Source organism: Dendrobates tinctorius, unplaced genomic scaffold, assembly GCF_039654945.1.
Source record: "Dendrobates tinctorius isolate UK_male_01 unplaced genomic scaffold, ASM3965494v1 ptg000069l, whole genome shotgun sequence".
In the NCBI taxonomy this organism is placed as follows: domain Eukaryota; kingdom Metazoa; phylum Chordata; class Amphibia; order Anura; family Dendrobatidae; genus Dendrobates; species Dendrobates tinctorius.
The window spans coordinates 5,962,906-5,975,552 of record NW_027361737.1 but is presented as its reverse complement, the minus strand read 5'-3'; the positions used below and the strand labels follow the sequence as shown (position 1 = coordinate 5,975,552).

Here is a 12,647-nt window from a genome sequence, read left to right as displayed (position 1 = left end):
TTTTATGTCTCAATTTTATAGCAACTTTTATCTGTAATCACTGTCCTCTTTCGGAAAATAAATGAAATAATTATTTAGATCTGTCTCTATGCTCTAAGACTCGAACTATATGCCTTTGATAGATAATCGCTACTAATTCAAGGGGTTTGCCACGGACCCTCTTAATTTAACACTGTGAATTAAGTAACCGTGACTGGTTGCAGCGCGTTGTGTACGGCTATTACGGCTTGCTGGCAGTCTAGAAGGGTCTTATATTGCTGAGTAAGGGGCTTCAGCCACAGCATTGATAATTCCCTTACTGCAGAAGCCTAATTGCCGGTTCACAACAGGCAGCCCGTCCGGCGACCAATTATCCTAGGTGCAGTTCCCTGACTGACCTGAGGGTAAGGGGGGGCGCCGGAGAGCTGCGAGTTCCAAAGTGGAACTGAGAAAGTGGGATATACATAAATCCCCGCAGTGCTTGGAAGATTGATAGCAGTGGTGGGGCATCCAAATTAAACTCCCCCTGCGGCAAATTGTAGAGCGAGATTAGCTTGCTGGATATTTTTGGTCACATGGTGCCAGTGTTGGGATAACTAAGATAAGCCCCACTGCGCCTGTGATAGCCGTGTGCCGGCATTGTGTCACGCCCCTCCGTCCGCTGATACACCCGTGTCAGTGGTGGGACTGTGACATAGTGGTGACACAGGGTCCGCTGTCCGTCGCGTTTTGGTGGCAGCGGGACTCCCGTTAGTGTCGCCCGTAAGTGGACGAACGGCGGTGGGCTGTTCGTCACACTGAAATCTAACCTTGAAGTCTGAGTCTTCACAGGTCTTCCTCCTCTAGTTATCCAAAATTCTAAAATAGCATGGTCGCTACCTCCTAGGGTCCCAGCCACTTTTACCTCATCAACCATTTCCTCCCTGTTTATAAGGATTAGATCCAAGGTAGCAGATCCCCTTGTTTTCTCCCCTACCTTTTGAAAGATAAAGTTGTCAGCAAGAGAGGATAAGAATTTCCTTGACCTGTTAGTTTTGCCCGAGAGAGATTCCCAACAAATGTCTGGATAGTTGAAATCTCCCATGACAACTATGTCATATTTTTTGGAGAACTTGGCCATTTGATGAATAAAGAGTTCATCCATATCTTCAGCTTGCACAGGCGGCCTGTAGTAAATGCCTACAATGGTGACCTTTCCATTGTTCTGTCCTTGTATTCTTACCCAAACAGTTTCCACAGAACTCCCAGCCTCTGAAGCTTCAACCTCTGTGCAGATATACGCGTTTCTAACATACAGTGCGACACCTCCTCCTCGTTTATCAAGTCTCATCCTCACCTGTGACCTCTTTGTTTGCAATCAGTGTGTTTGCATAAAACCTAATTGAGTTTCTGGGATCCAGAGAAACTCTTGCATCTTTCATCCAGCCACTGACGTTTCCAGATTGTGAGTCATGGGGAAAGCAAAAGAATTGTCAGCGGATCTACGGAAAAAGGTAGTTGAACTGTATAAAACAGGAAAGGGATAAAAAATGATATCCAAGGAACGCAGCTTACTACATATGTGGACTAATTTAAATAATGTCTTAACTTGTGCCACGGCCAGAAATTCGCATCCACTGCAGTAACTGCGATGAGCTGAGCTGACCGCGAGAACTGCTGTGCACGTGACCGCTGGGGTTATCTCCCGTCACTAGGCAAGTTCTCATGGTCAGCTGACCGAGTTATCTCCGGTAGTCATCTACAAGCTCCACTGTGTCTGGATGTCAGGATGGATGGTGGCATAATGCCACTGTTCAGGCTGACATCCAGATGTGGCAAAGCTGGACTCATTGTGGGACAGGATGTATATCTTCTCGGCGGACAGGTATGGTATACTGTTGCTTTTTTATTTTATTTCTTTTACAGGAGAGGAGGGCTTTGGTGGAATAGGCCTTTAAAATTAAAGGAATTTGTTCTAGCTGCGTCTTTATTTATCATACCACTACAGGATTAGTAATGCATAAGTGTCTTATTGATGCTTCTGCATTACTAAGCTGTGGGCTTGATGTCACCGGACAGTACAAAGGTGACATCAACCCCACAAATATTATCCTACTTGCCACCGCTACAGGACAAGTGGGAAGAGTTGGGTAAAGTGGATGCACCAATTGTGGGGCAGCTGCAGGCTTCTATTTTTAGGTTGGTGAGGGCCAAAATCCATGCACCTCGACAGCTTGAGAATGCCAGGCTGCTGCTGGCTGTTTTTTCCTTGGCTGGTGTTTTTGCCAACCATCCAAGGTAAGCAGACTGCTGCAGTCTGGTATTATCAGGCTGGTGAGGTTCATGGATATTGGATCCTTACCAGCCTGAAATACTAGCCCCAGTTGTCTGCTTTACTTTGGCTGGTTAACAAAGATAGGGGGCCACAAGCCATTTTTTTAAAATTATTATTTATTAAAAAGGAGGGGACCTCTCACTGTGCTTTCCTCCACTTCCTGTGTCATGTACGTCCGGCTGTGTCACAAGATTCACCATTATGTAAATGAGTACACATGTGTAGTAGCTGCGTTCCCACACTTAATATGCATGTGAATAGGAAGATAATGCGGTTTTTACCGCATCTAATGAAAGCGTATGGGTAATTTACGCAACGTCTCCACTACATAAATTGACATGCTGCAGTCTGGAAAGACGCGTCGCATGTCGGTCTCTGCGGGTGAGCCGCAGGCATTGGTGCCCACATAGTGGACATGGGATTTCTTGAAATCTCATCCACTATGCAGTAACAGCTGGGCACTGCAGGTTGGACATTGCGGATGTACGCAGCGTCCAACCCGCAGCATTTACTGACCGTGGGAACATACCCCAACATATCTGCAAACAGGAAATCAAAAATGTTTCCCTTCCCAGAAGCCAAATTTCAATTAGCTTTATTTCAAGTAACAAAAAAACACATGCAGAAAAAACACATCAAAAACGCATGAAAAAAAAAGCATCAAAAACGCAGGTGACCTGCCAGTAACCTCAGATGCAGATTTCACCTGCGTCAAATCCTGATCAAATACTGAGCCATTCTGACCGTGGGAACATACCCTTAGAAGTGTGCAGCTCAAGACACAGGAGCCTATGGCTGTTCACTGCATCCGCTCTCTGCTATTTGTGCTCCTGTTGACTGAGATTAGAAACTTCGAAGACATCTATTGAGCAATTGGTGGGGGCCTCTGAACCTGGATTCGCACCAATCTGGTCAGAATTAATGAGCCAAAAAACGTGCAAAAAAAACTCCCAAATGTTTAGCTACTATGTAAAGTGCAAAAAAAATAGAAGAGAAAAACTCTGGCACTGTTACCATGCCCAAATCCAGGAAAGACATGATCAAACCAAAGTTTTTCATACCCGATTGTCAGCTATTGCGGGGCTCAGCTTGGATAACTAAAGTAGATCGTACTCACGCAAAACAGCTGTTGGTCAGTCATCTGAGGTCTCCTTTTACAGAAATGCCTGTGGAGACTGCCACTATCTACTACTTACCGATTACTCTGTAAGGCCAGGGTCACACTTGCGAGAAACTCGCACGAGTCTCGTGTCTCAATACCCGGCACTGCCGCTGGCACTCGGACCGGAGTGCTCAGCTGCATAGAAGTACATCCAGCCGCACACTCTGGTCCCGAGTGCCGGCGGCAGTGTAGGGTATTGAGATGCAAGATTCGTGCGAGTTTCTCGCAAATCTGACCCCGGCCTAAAGAGCATTTACATTGCAGTCGATAATCAGAAAACAAATATCGTCATTTCTTAACAGACTGTCAATCACCCAGTGTACCAGCAAAATATTTGTTTGTTGGGTGAAATAACTGTTAAGCTTGCTTAAATATCATTGTTCTTGACATGTCTGTGTAGACATGTGAGGCTGAGAGCAATGTTATTCTATGCACACCGAACGATGACATTAAGGACTGTTCCATGCACAAGAAAGTGTGGTCATACGGTCTAAACAGGCTATTAAACAACTGTCGATCGGCTTCATTTATCCAATAGGCAGTTATTGAGGTGTCGTGACTGACCAGTGTACATGCACCCTTAGTGCAAGGAACTTTATAGGTGACATCTTCTGTGATTGAAATTGTTCTCATCCTTTCCTTTTTCATCTGGTCCTGATTCCCGCGTAAGTTTTCACATCCACAGCTCGTCTTCGCAGACATCCCTCTTCTCCGGTGTTCTGTAGCACATTCCGACACAGTGCCCTTAATATAACAGTGTAATTATAATGCCGCCTGAATAACAAATTGCCACAAATGCCATTCTCTAAATAAGACCTATGCTGTGCCCCTGAAGAAATAAGTCCCCTTCACTGTTCTCCCTGCCCAAAAAGTGTCACTCCCAAGATACATGGCTTCCTCCCCAATAAAATATTGCTTCCACACATTCCACCTTTTATGTATTTTAACTACCACAGCCAGGGGTGAACCTAGCCTCTCTGCTGCATGAGGCAAACTGCAAAACGGCGCTCCCCCATAGAAAATTTTTTAAATCAGTAAAAAATGGCGCGGCTTCTCCAACAGACCACACCTCCTTGTCCCGAAACGCTTAGCCAATCACAAGTGCCGCGCACAGGGTTGTCCGGGGCTAATAGCAGGGGCCTTCCCATTGGGTTTAGCGAGGGATATGGGAGTGGGAAGGGGGACGAGCGCCACCAACCAACTGCTGCTTGGGAGAAACATGACTGGATGCCTGTATGTACCGAGGGGCGACATTGGACGTGATGTGTAAGTTATGGCCTGTCAGTCCTGCAGCAGAGGCTTATGTGAATGGTTCAATGAATCCTGCAGCAGGGGCATAGATAGAAATTATGGGCCCCATAGCAGAAGTTCTAATTGGGCCACCCCCCACCAGACTCCACCGGCCCACGTACCGTATTGCGCCCCTCCAAATTTCTACATTCCAAAAAAATGGTAACACCACTACTTAAAAAGGAAGTCTGTCACCCACATGATGCATATTAAGCTAGCTATATAGTGGTATAAGGGACTTAGCTCCAGTAAAATACATACTAGAACAGTACAATTTCCTGAGAAAATTATTTTAAAGTAGAAAAAAACCAAAAAAAAAACAGGAACAAATACAATATTTAAAATGAAGAACAAGTAAGTCAACAAACTTACCGGTACTTCAATGGGAACTATGGGCCTGCTTTTGGGTAATGAGATGGTCAATGTCCGGCTCCATATTTGTCTCTGCTAGTCGTAACAAGTGAAGCAATTGTTCTCTTTCTTGATATCATGGTTTCCTGGGGATTCCAAATTGCTATTAGTAAAATACCAATATATACACAGCACTACAAAAACAATATACCAGCAATAAAATTGCCCACATAGAGACATACAGACTGCACTGTCGATCAATGCAGACTGATAAGTGCCCATCAATATCATTACAGCCTCATCAGTGCCCATATTGGTGGAACTCCGCTTTTACCTCAGGCTCAGACCGATGTGGTGAGAGTCTCCCCAATAGGCAGATAAATGTCCCCAACAGGCAGCATAGGTCCCCAATAGGCAGGTAAATGTCTCCAATAGGAAGGTAAATGGGACGCCCTCCCAGGGCTGTGGGGTATCGGTACCGGGCCGGTGTCAGCGGGACGTGTCACAGCAGCGGTGACCCGGTCCGTGGCCCTGGGCGCCCAAATCAATGGGGGAATGTAGTTAATGGAATAGTTCGTGACGCCACCTGTGGTGTTCGGCAAGCAGGATGTTAGGCCGACGCTGCACGCTGATCCTCTGGGGCTGGTGGTGTGTTGCAGCCTAGATGGTGTAGCTCCTCACAGGTGAAGCTGTAGCCCCAGAGCAGCGTGGATGCAATGGAAGAGGAGAGGTGCAGGCGGTGTGGAGAATGGTACCCAGCTATAGCGCACAAATGAAGGGAGGACACCGAGGCTTGTAGTTCCAAAGCTTTACTCACAGTCTGTTGTACACATACACAGGTGCCTGCCTCCGTGCCGTGTCCTCCGGGTCAGAGACTCAATCAACCTCCGGGCAAGTTAGGATTCTCCCCTCCAACACTCCGCCAACATGTACCTTTCTGAACGACTCCTCTATAGCGCCTTAAAGTGTGAAGATCTCCTAGTACTGAGTTACACTGGAGTTCCTCCTAACTGATGTTCCCAAGAACTCTACTTGTACGGCAGACAGCTGTAGCCTGTTTCGGAGACTCCCTTCTCCTGAGTCTCGGCTCTCTATCCAATTGCTGTTGTGCCCCAAGTCTTAGATGGGAGTAGTGCATTTACAGCCAACTACTCCACCGGTGTCTGCTGCAGAACCATAAGTGTCCATACAACCTTGGGGACCGGGCCCCGGCCTTGCGCAGAGAACCTATAGGAAGGGTTCCTCTTCTAACCCACGTCCTCTCTGTTCTTTCTACTCCTTCGTTCCATACTTGTCTTTCTTTCTTATGGAAGCTTAGGTTTCAGTTCTACGTCTTTCTCCTTCTTTTCCTTTCCCGTGCCAGCTGGCTCAGATCACCGAGGCAGCTGCAGCACTCCCTCCTCCATCCCTTCTTCCAGGGATCCTCACTCCTGTCTGAGTGACTTCCTACTCGACTGACCTTCTCTCAGACTGACTCTGTCATCCTACACTTTCCCACTCTTTTATGTATCTTAACTCCACCCACCTCCCAGCATGTCCAGTGTTCCAAGCAGGGAACCACCAAAGGTGCTCTGCTACCCTCTGAGCAAGGAGCCGCAATGTGGTTGCGCAGAACTACCCTGTTGTGTGGGGTGCGAATGTTGGAGTGTAGAAAGGAGTTCCCACCTTACCCGGATGGTGAGGCACTACACCTTAGGAGAAGGTGCAGTACCTAAGTGGCGACTGAGCCTCAGGGGCGCCACATAAATGTCCCCAATAGGAAGGTAAATGTCCCAAATAGGAAGGTAAATGTCCCAAATAGGCAGGTAAATGTCCCAAATAGGCAGTATAGGTCCCCAATAGGCAGCATAGTCCCCAATAGGCAGCATAGTCCCCAATAGGCAGGTAAATGTCCCCAATAGGCCGCATAGGTCCCCATTAGGCAGCATAGTCCCCAATAGGCAGGTAAACGTCACCAATAGGCAGCATAGGTCCCCAATAGGCAGCATAGTCCCCAATAGGCAGCATAGGTCCCCAATAGAAATACATGCCTCAGCACGCTCCGTACCAAGTGCTGGTGGCAGTGCCGGGTATTGACGTGCGAGACTCGTCCGAGTTTCTCGCAAGTATTACCCTGGCCTAATAATTTAGTCAAACAAAAAAAGAGACTTTGGTCGCCCACACAGACCTGACATGATTCTCAGTCAGAGAGGAACCTAAACCAAGACTCATCCCTACATCTAAATATAGTGAAATAACCGTGGTCACCAGTGTCTGGACTATTAGGTCCATTGCTAGAATGACCAGAACAATATGTCACTGCAGAGCTTTGAAATCATGCACGAGCCTCCAGGAGATGTTACACAGAGCGAACATTGGAGCTGAGGTGTGATGTGAGGCTCAGAGGAGCGAGAACTGCAGAACATACAGGTGTTGGGTACCAGAGTGCACAGCGCCCATATGTAGATATGGCCGCTCTGCACTGACAGCATCACATATACACTAGCACCGCACTGCCTGCACCCCAGCACATTACTGATAGCATCACATACACCAGCACCGCATCGCCTACACCCCAGAACATTACTGATAGCATCACATCCACCAGCACCGCACCGCCTGCACCCCAGCCCATTACTGATAGCATCACATACACCAGCACCGCACTGCCTGCACCCTAGAACATTACTGATAGCATCATATGCACCGCACCGCCTGCACCCCAGCACATTACTGATAGCATCACATCCACCAGCATCGCACCGCCTGCACCCCAGCACATTACTGACAGCATCACATATACCAGCACCGCACCGCCTGCACCCCAGCCCATTACTGATAGCATCACATACACCAGCACCGCACCGCCTGCACCCCAGCACATTACTGATAGCATCACATCCACCAGCATCGCACCGCCTGCACCACAGCACATTACTGACAGCATCACATCAATCAGCATTGCACCGCCTGCACCCAAGCACATTACTGATACCATCACATCCACCAGCACCGCACCGCCTGCACCCCAGCACATTACTGATAGCATCACATACACCAGCACGGCACGGCCTGCACCCCAGCACATTACTGAAAGCATCACATCCACCAGCACCGCACCGCCTGCAGCCCAGCCCATTACTGATAGCATCACATCCACCAGTACCCCACCGCCTGCACCCCAGCACATTACTGAAAGCATCACATCCACCAGCACCGCACCGCCTGCACCCAAGCCCATTACTGATAGCATCACATACCCCAGCACATTACTGATAGCATCATATGCACCGCACCGCCTGCACCCCAGCACATTACTAATAGCATCACATCCACCAGCATCGCACCGCCTGCACCCCAGCACATTACTGACAGCATCACATACATCAGCATCGCACCGCCTGCACCCCAGCCCATTACTGATAGCATCACATACACCTGCACCGCACCGCCTGCACCCCAGCACATTACTGATAGCATCACATCTACCAGCACCGCACCGCCTGCACCCCAGCACATTACTGATAGCATCACATACACCAGCTCCGCATCGCCTACACCCCAGAACATAACTGATAGCATCACATCCACCTGCACCGCATCGCCTGCACCCCAGCCCATTACTGATAGCATCACATACACCAGCACCGCACCGCCTGCACCCCAGCACATTACTGATAGCATCACATACACCAGCACCGCACCGCCTGCACCCCAGCACATTACTGATAGCATCACATACACCAGCACCGCAAAGCCTGCACCCCCAACACATTACTGACAGCATAACATACACCAGCACCGCACCACCTGCACCCCAGCACATTACTGATAGCATCACATACACCAGCACCGCACCGCCTGCAGCCCAGCGCATTACTGATAGCATCACATCCACCAGAACCCCACCGCCTGCACCCCAGCACATTACTGAAAGCATCACATCCACCAGCACCGCACCGCCTGCACCCCAGCCCATTACTGATAGCATCACATACCCCAGCACATTACTGATAGCATCATATGCACCGCACCGCCTGCACCCCAGCACATTACTGATAGCATCACATCTACCAGCACCGCACCGCCTGCACCCCAGCACATTACTGATAGCATCACATACACCAGCTCCGCATCGCCTACACCCCAGAACATAACTGATAGCATCACATCCACCTGCACCGCATCGCCTGCACCCCAGCCCATTACTGATAGCATCACATACACCAGCACCGCACCGCCTGCACCCCAGCACATTACTGATAGCATCACATACACCAGCACCGCACCGCCTGCACCCCAGCACATTACTGATAGCATCACATACACCAGCACCGCAAAGCCTGCACCCCCAACACATTACTGACAGCATAACATACACCAGCACCGCACCACCTGCACCCCAGCACATTACTGATAGCATCACATACACCAGCACGGCACGGCCTGCACCCCAGCACATTACTGAAAGCATCACATCCACCAGCACCGCACCGCCTGCAGCCCAGCCAATTACTGATAGCATCACATACCCCAGCACATTACTGATAGCATCATATGCACCGCACCGCCTGCACATTACTGATAGCATCACATCCACCAGCATCGCACCGCCTGCACCCCAGCACATTACTGACAGCATCACATACATCATCATCGCACCGCCTGCACTCCAGCACATTACTGATAGCATCACATACACCAGCACCGCACCACCTGCACCCCAGCCCATTACTGATAACATCACATACACCAGCACCGCACCGCCTGCACCCCAGCCCATTACTGATAGCATCACATATACCAGCACCGCACCGCCTGCACCCCAGCACATTACTGACAGCATAACATACACCAGCACCGCACCAACTGCATCCCAGCACATTACTGACAGCATCACATGCACCGCACCGCCTGCACCCCAGCACATTACTGATAGCATCACATCTACCAGCACCGCACCGCCTGCACCCCAGCACATTACTGATAGCATCACATACACCAGCTCCGCATCGCCTACACCCCAGAACATAACTGATAGCATCACATCCACCTGCACCGCATCGCCTGCACCCCAGCCCATTACTGATAGCATCACATACACCAGCACAGCACCGCCTGCACCCCAGCACATTACTGATAGCATCACATACACCAGCACCGCACCGCCTGCACCCCAGCACATTACTGATAGCATCACATACACCAGCACCGCAAAGCCTGCACCCCCAACACATTACTGACAGCATAACATACACCAGCACAGCACCACCTGCACCCCAGCACATTACTGATAGCATCACAGCCACCAGCACCGCACCGCCTGCACCCCAGCCCATTACTGATAGCATCACATGCACTGCACCGCCTGCACCCCAGCACATTACTGACAGCATAACATACACCAGCACCGCACCTCCTGTACCCCAGCACATTACTGACAGCATCACATCCACCAGCACCGCATCGCCTGCACCCCAGCACATTACTGATAGCATCACATCCACCAGTACCGCACCGCCTGCACATTACTGATAGCATCACATACACCAGCACCGCACCGCCTGCACATTACTGATAGCATCACATACATCAGCACCGCACCGCCTGCACCCCAGCACATTACTGACAGCATCACATACATCAGCACCGCACCGCCTGCACCCCAGCACATTACTGATAGCATCACATACTCCAGCACCGCACCGCCTGCACCCCAGCACATTACTGACAGCATCACATACATCAGCACCGCACTGCATGCACCCCAGCACATTACTGAAAGCATCACATCCACCAGCACCGCACCGCCTGCACCCCAGCCCATTACTGATAGCATCACATCCACCAGCACCGCACCGCCTGCACCCCAGCACATTACTGATAGCATCACATCCACCAGCATCGCACCGCCTACACCCCAGCACATTACTGATAGCATCACATCCACCAGCACTGCACCGCCTGCACCCCAGCCCATTACTGATAGCATCACATACACCAGCACCGCACCGCCTGCACCCCAGCATATTACTGATAGCATCACATCCACCAGCACCGCACCGCCTGCACCCCAGCCCATTACTGATAGCATCACATACACCAGCACCGCACCACCTGCACCCCAGCACATTACTGAAAGCATCACATACACCAGCACCGCACCGCCTGCACCCCAGCCCATTACTGACAGTATCACATCCACCAGCACCGCACCGCCTGCACCCCAGCACATTACTGACAGCATCACGTCCACCAGCACCGCACCGCCTGCACCCCAGCACATTACTGATAGCATCACATACACCAGCACCGCACCGCCAGCACCCCAGCACATTACTGATAGCATCACATCCACCAGCACCGCACCACCTGCACCCCAGCACATTACTGATAGCATCACATACACCAGCACGGCACGGCCTGCACCCCCGCACATTACTGAAAGCATCACATCCACCAGCACCGCACCGCCTGCACCCCAGCCCATTACTGATAGCATCACATCCACCAGCACCGCACCGCCTGCACCCCAGCACATTACTGATAGCATCACATGCACCGCACCGCCTGTACCCCTGCACATTACTGATCGCATCACATCCACCAGCACCGCACCGCCTGCACGCCAGCACATTACTGACAGCATCACATACATCAGCACCGCACCGCCTGCACATTACTGATAGCATCACATCCACCAGGATCGCACCGCCTGCACCCCATCACATTACTGACAGCATCACAAACATCAGCATCGCACCGCCTGCACTCAGCACATTACTGATAGAATCACATACACCAGCACCGCACCGACTGCACCCCAGCACAATAATGATAGCATCACATCCACCAGCATCGCACCGCCTGCACCCCAGCACATTACTGACAGCATCACATACATCAGCATCGCACCGCCTGCACTCCAGCACATTACTAACAGCATCACATCCACCAGCACCGCCTGCACCCCAGCCCATTACTGATAGCATCACATACACCAGCACCGCACCGCCTGCACCCCAGCACATTACTGATAGCATCACATACACCAGCACCGCACCGCCTGAACCCCAGCACATTACTGATAGCATCACATACACCAGCACCGCACTGCCTGAACCTCAGCACATTACTGGATGTGATGCTACACATCCACCAGCACCGCATTGCCTGCACCCCAGCACATTACTGACAGCATCACATACATCAGCATCGCACCGCCTGCACCCCAGCACATTACTGATAGCATCACATCCACCAGCACCGCACCGCCTGCACCCCAGCCCATTACTGATAGCATCACATACACCAGCACCGCACCGCCTGCACCCCAGCACATTACTGATAGCATCACATACACCAGCACCGCACTGCCTGCACCCCAGCACATTATTGATAGCATCACATACACCAGCACCGCACCGCCTGCACCCCAGCCCATTACTGATAGCATCACATGCACCAGCACCGCACCGCCTGCACCCCAGCACATTACTGAAATCATCACATCCACCAGCACCGCACCGCCTGCACCCCAGCACATTACTGATAGCATCACATACACCAGCA

At 50.7% G+C, this 12,647-nt stretch overlaps 1 long non-coding RNA gene across 4 annotated transcripts in view; it reads right to left on the bottom strand.

The window, feature by feature from the left end:
• LOC141095199 (uncharacterized) overlaps positions 1-12,647 on the bottom strand; it is a 104,668-nt gene that overhangs the window by 26,704 nt on the left and 65,317 nt on the right. For all 4 annotated transcript variants that reach the window (XR_012233330.1, XR_012233331.1, XR_012233329.1 and 1 more), the window contains exons 2-3: positions 5,118-5,242; positions 4,020-4,199 (exon numbers count right to left, since the gene is read on the bottom strand). This is a non-coding gene — a long non-coding RNA (uncharacterized lncRNA). The remainder of the gene's footprint in view (positions 1-4,019; positions 4,200-5,117; positions 5,243-12,647) is intronic.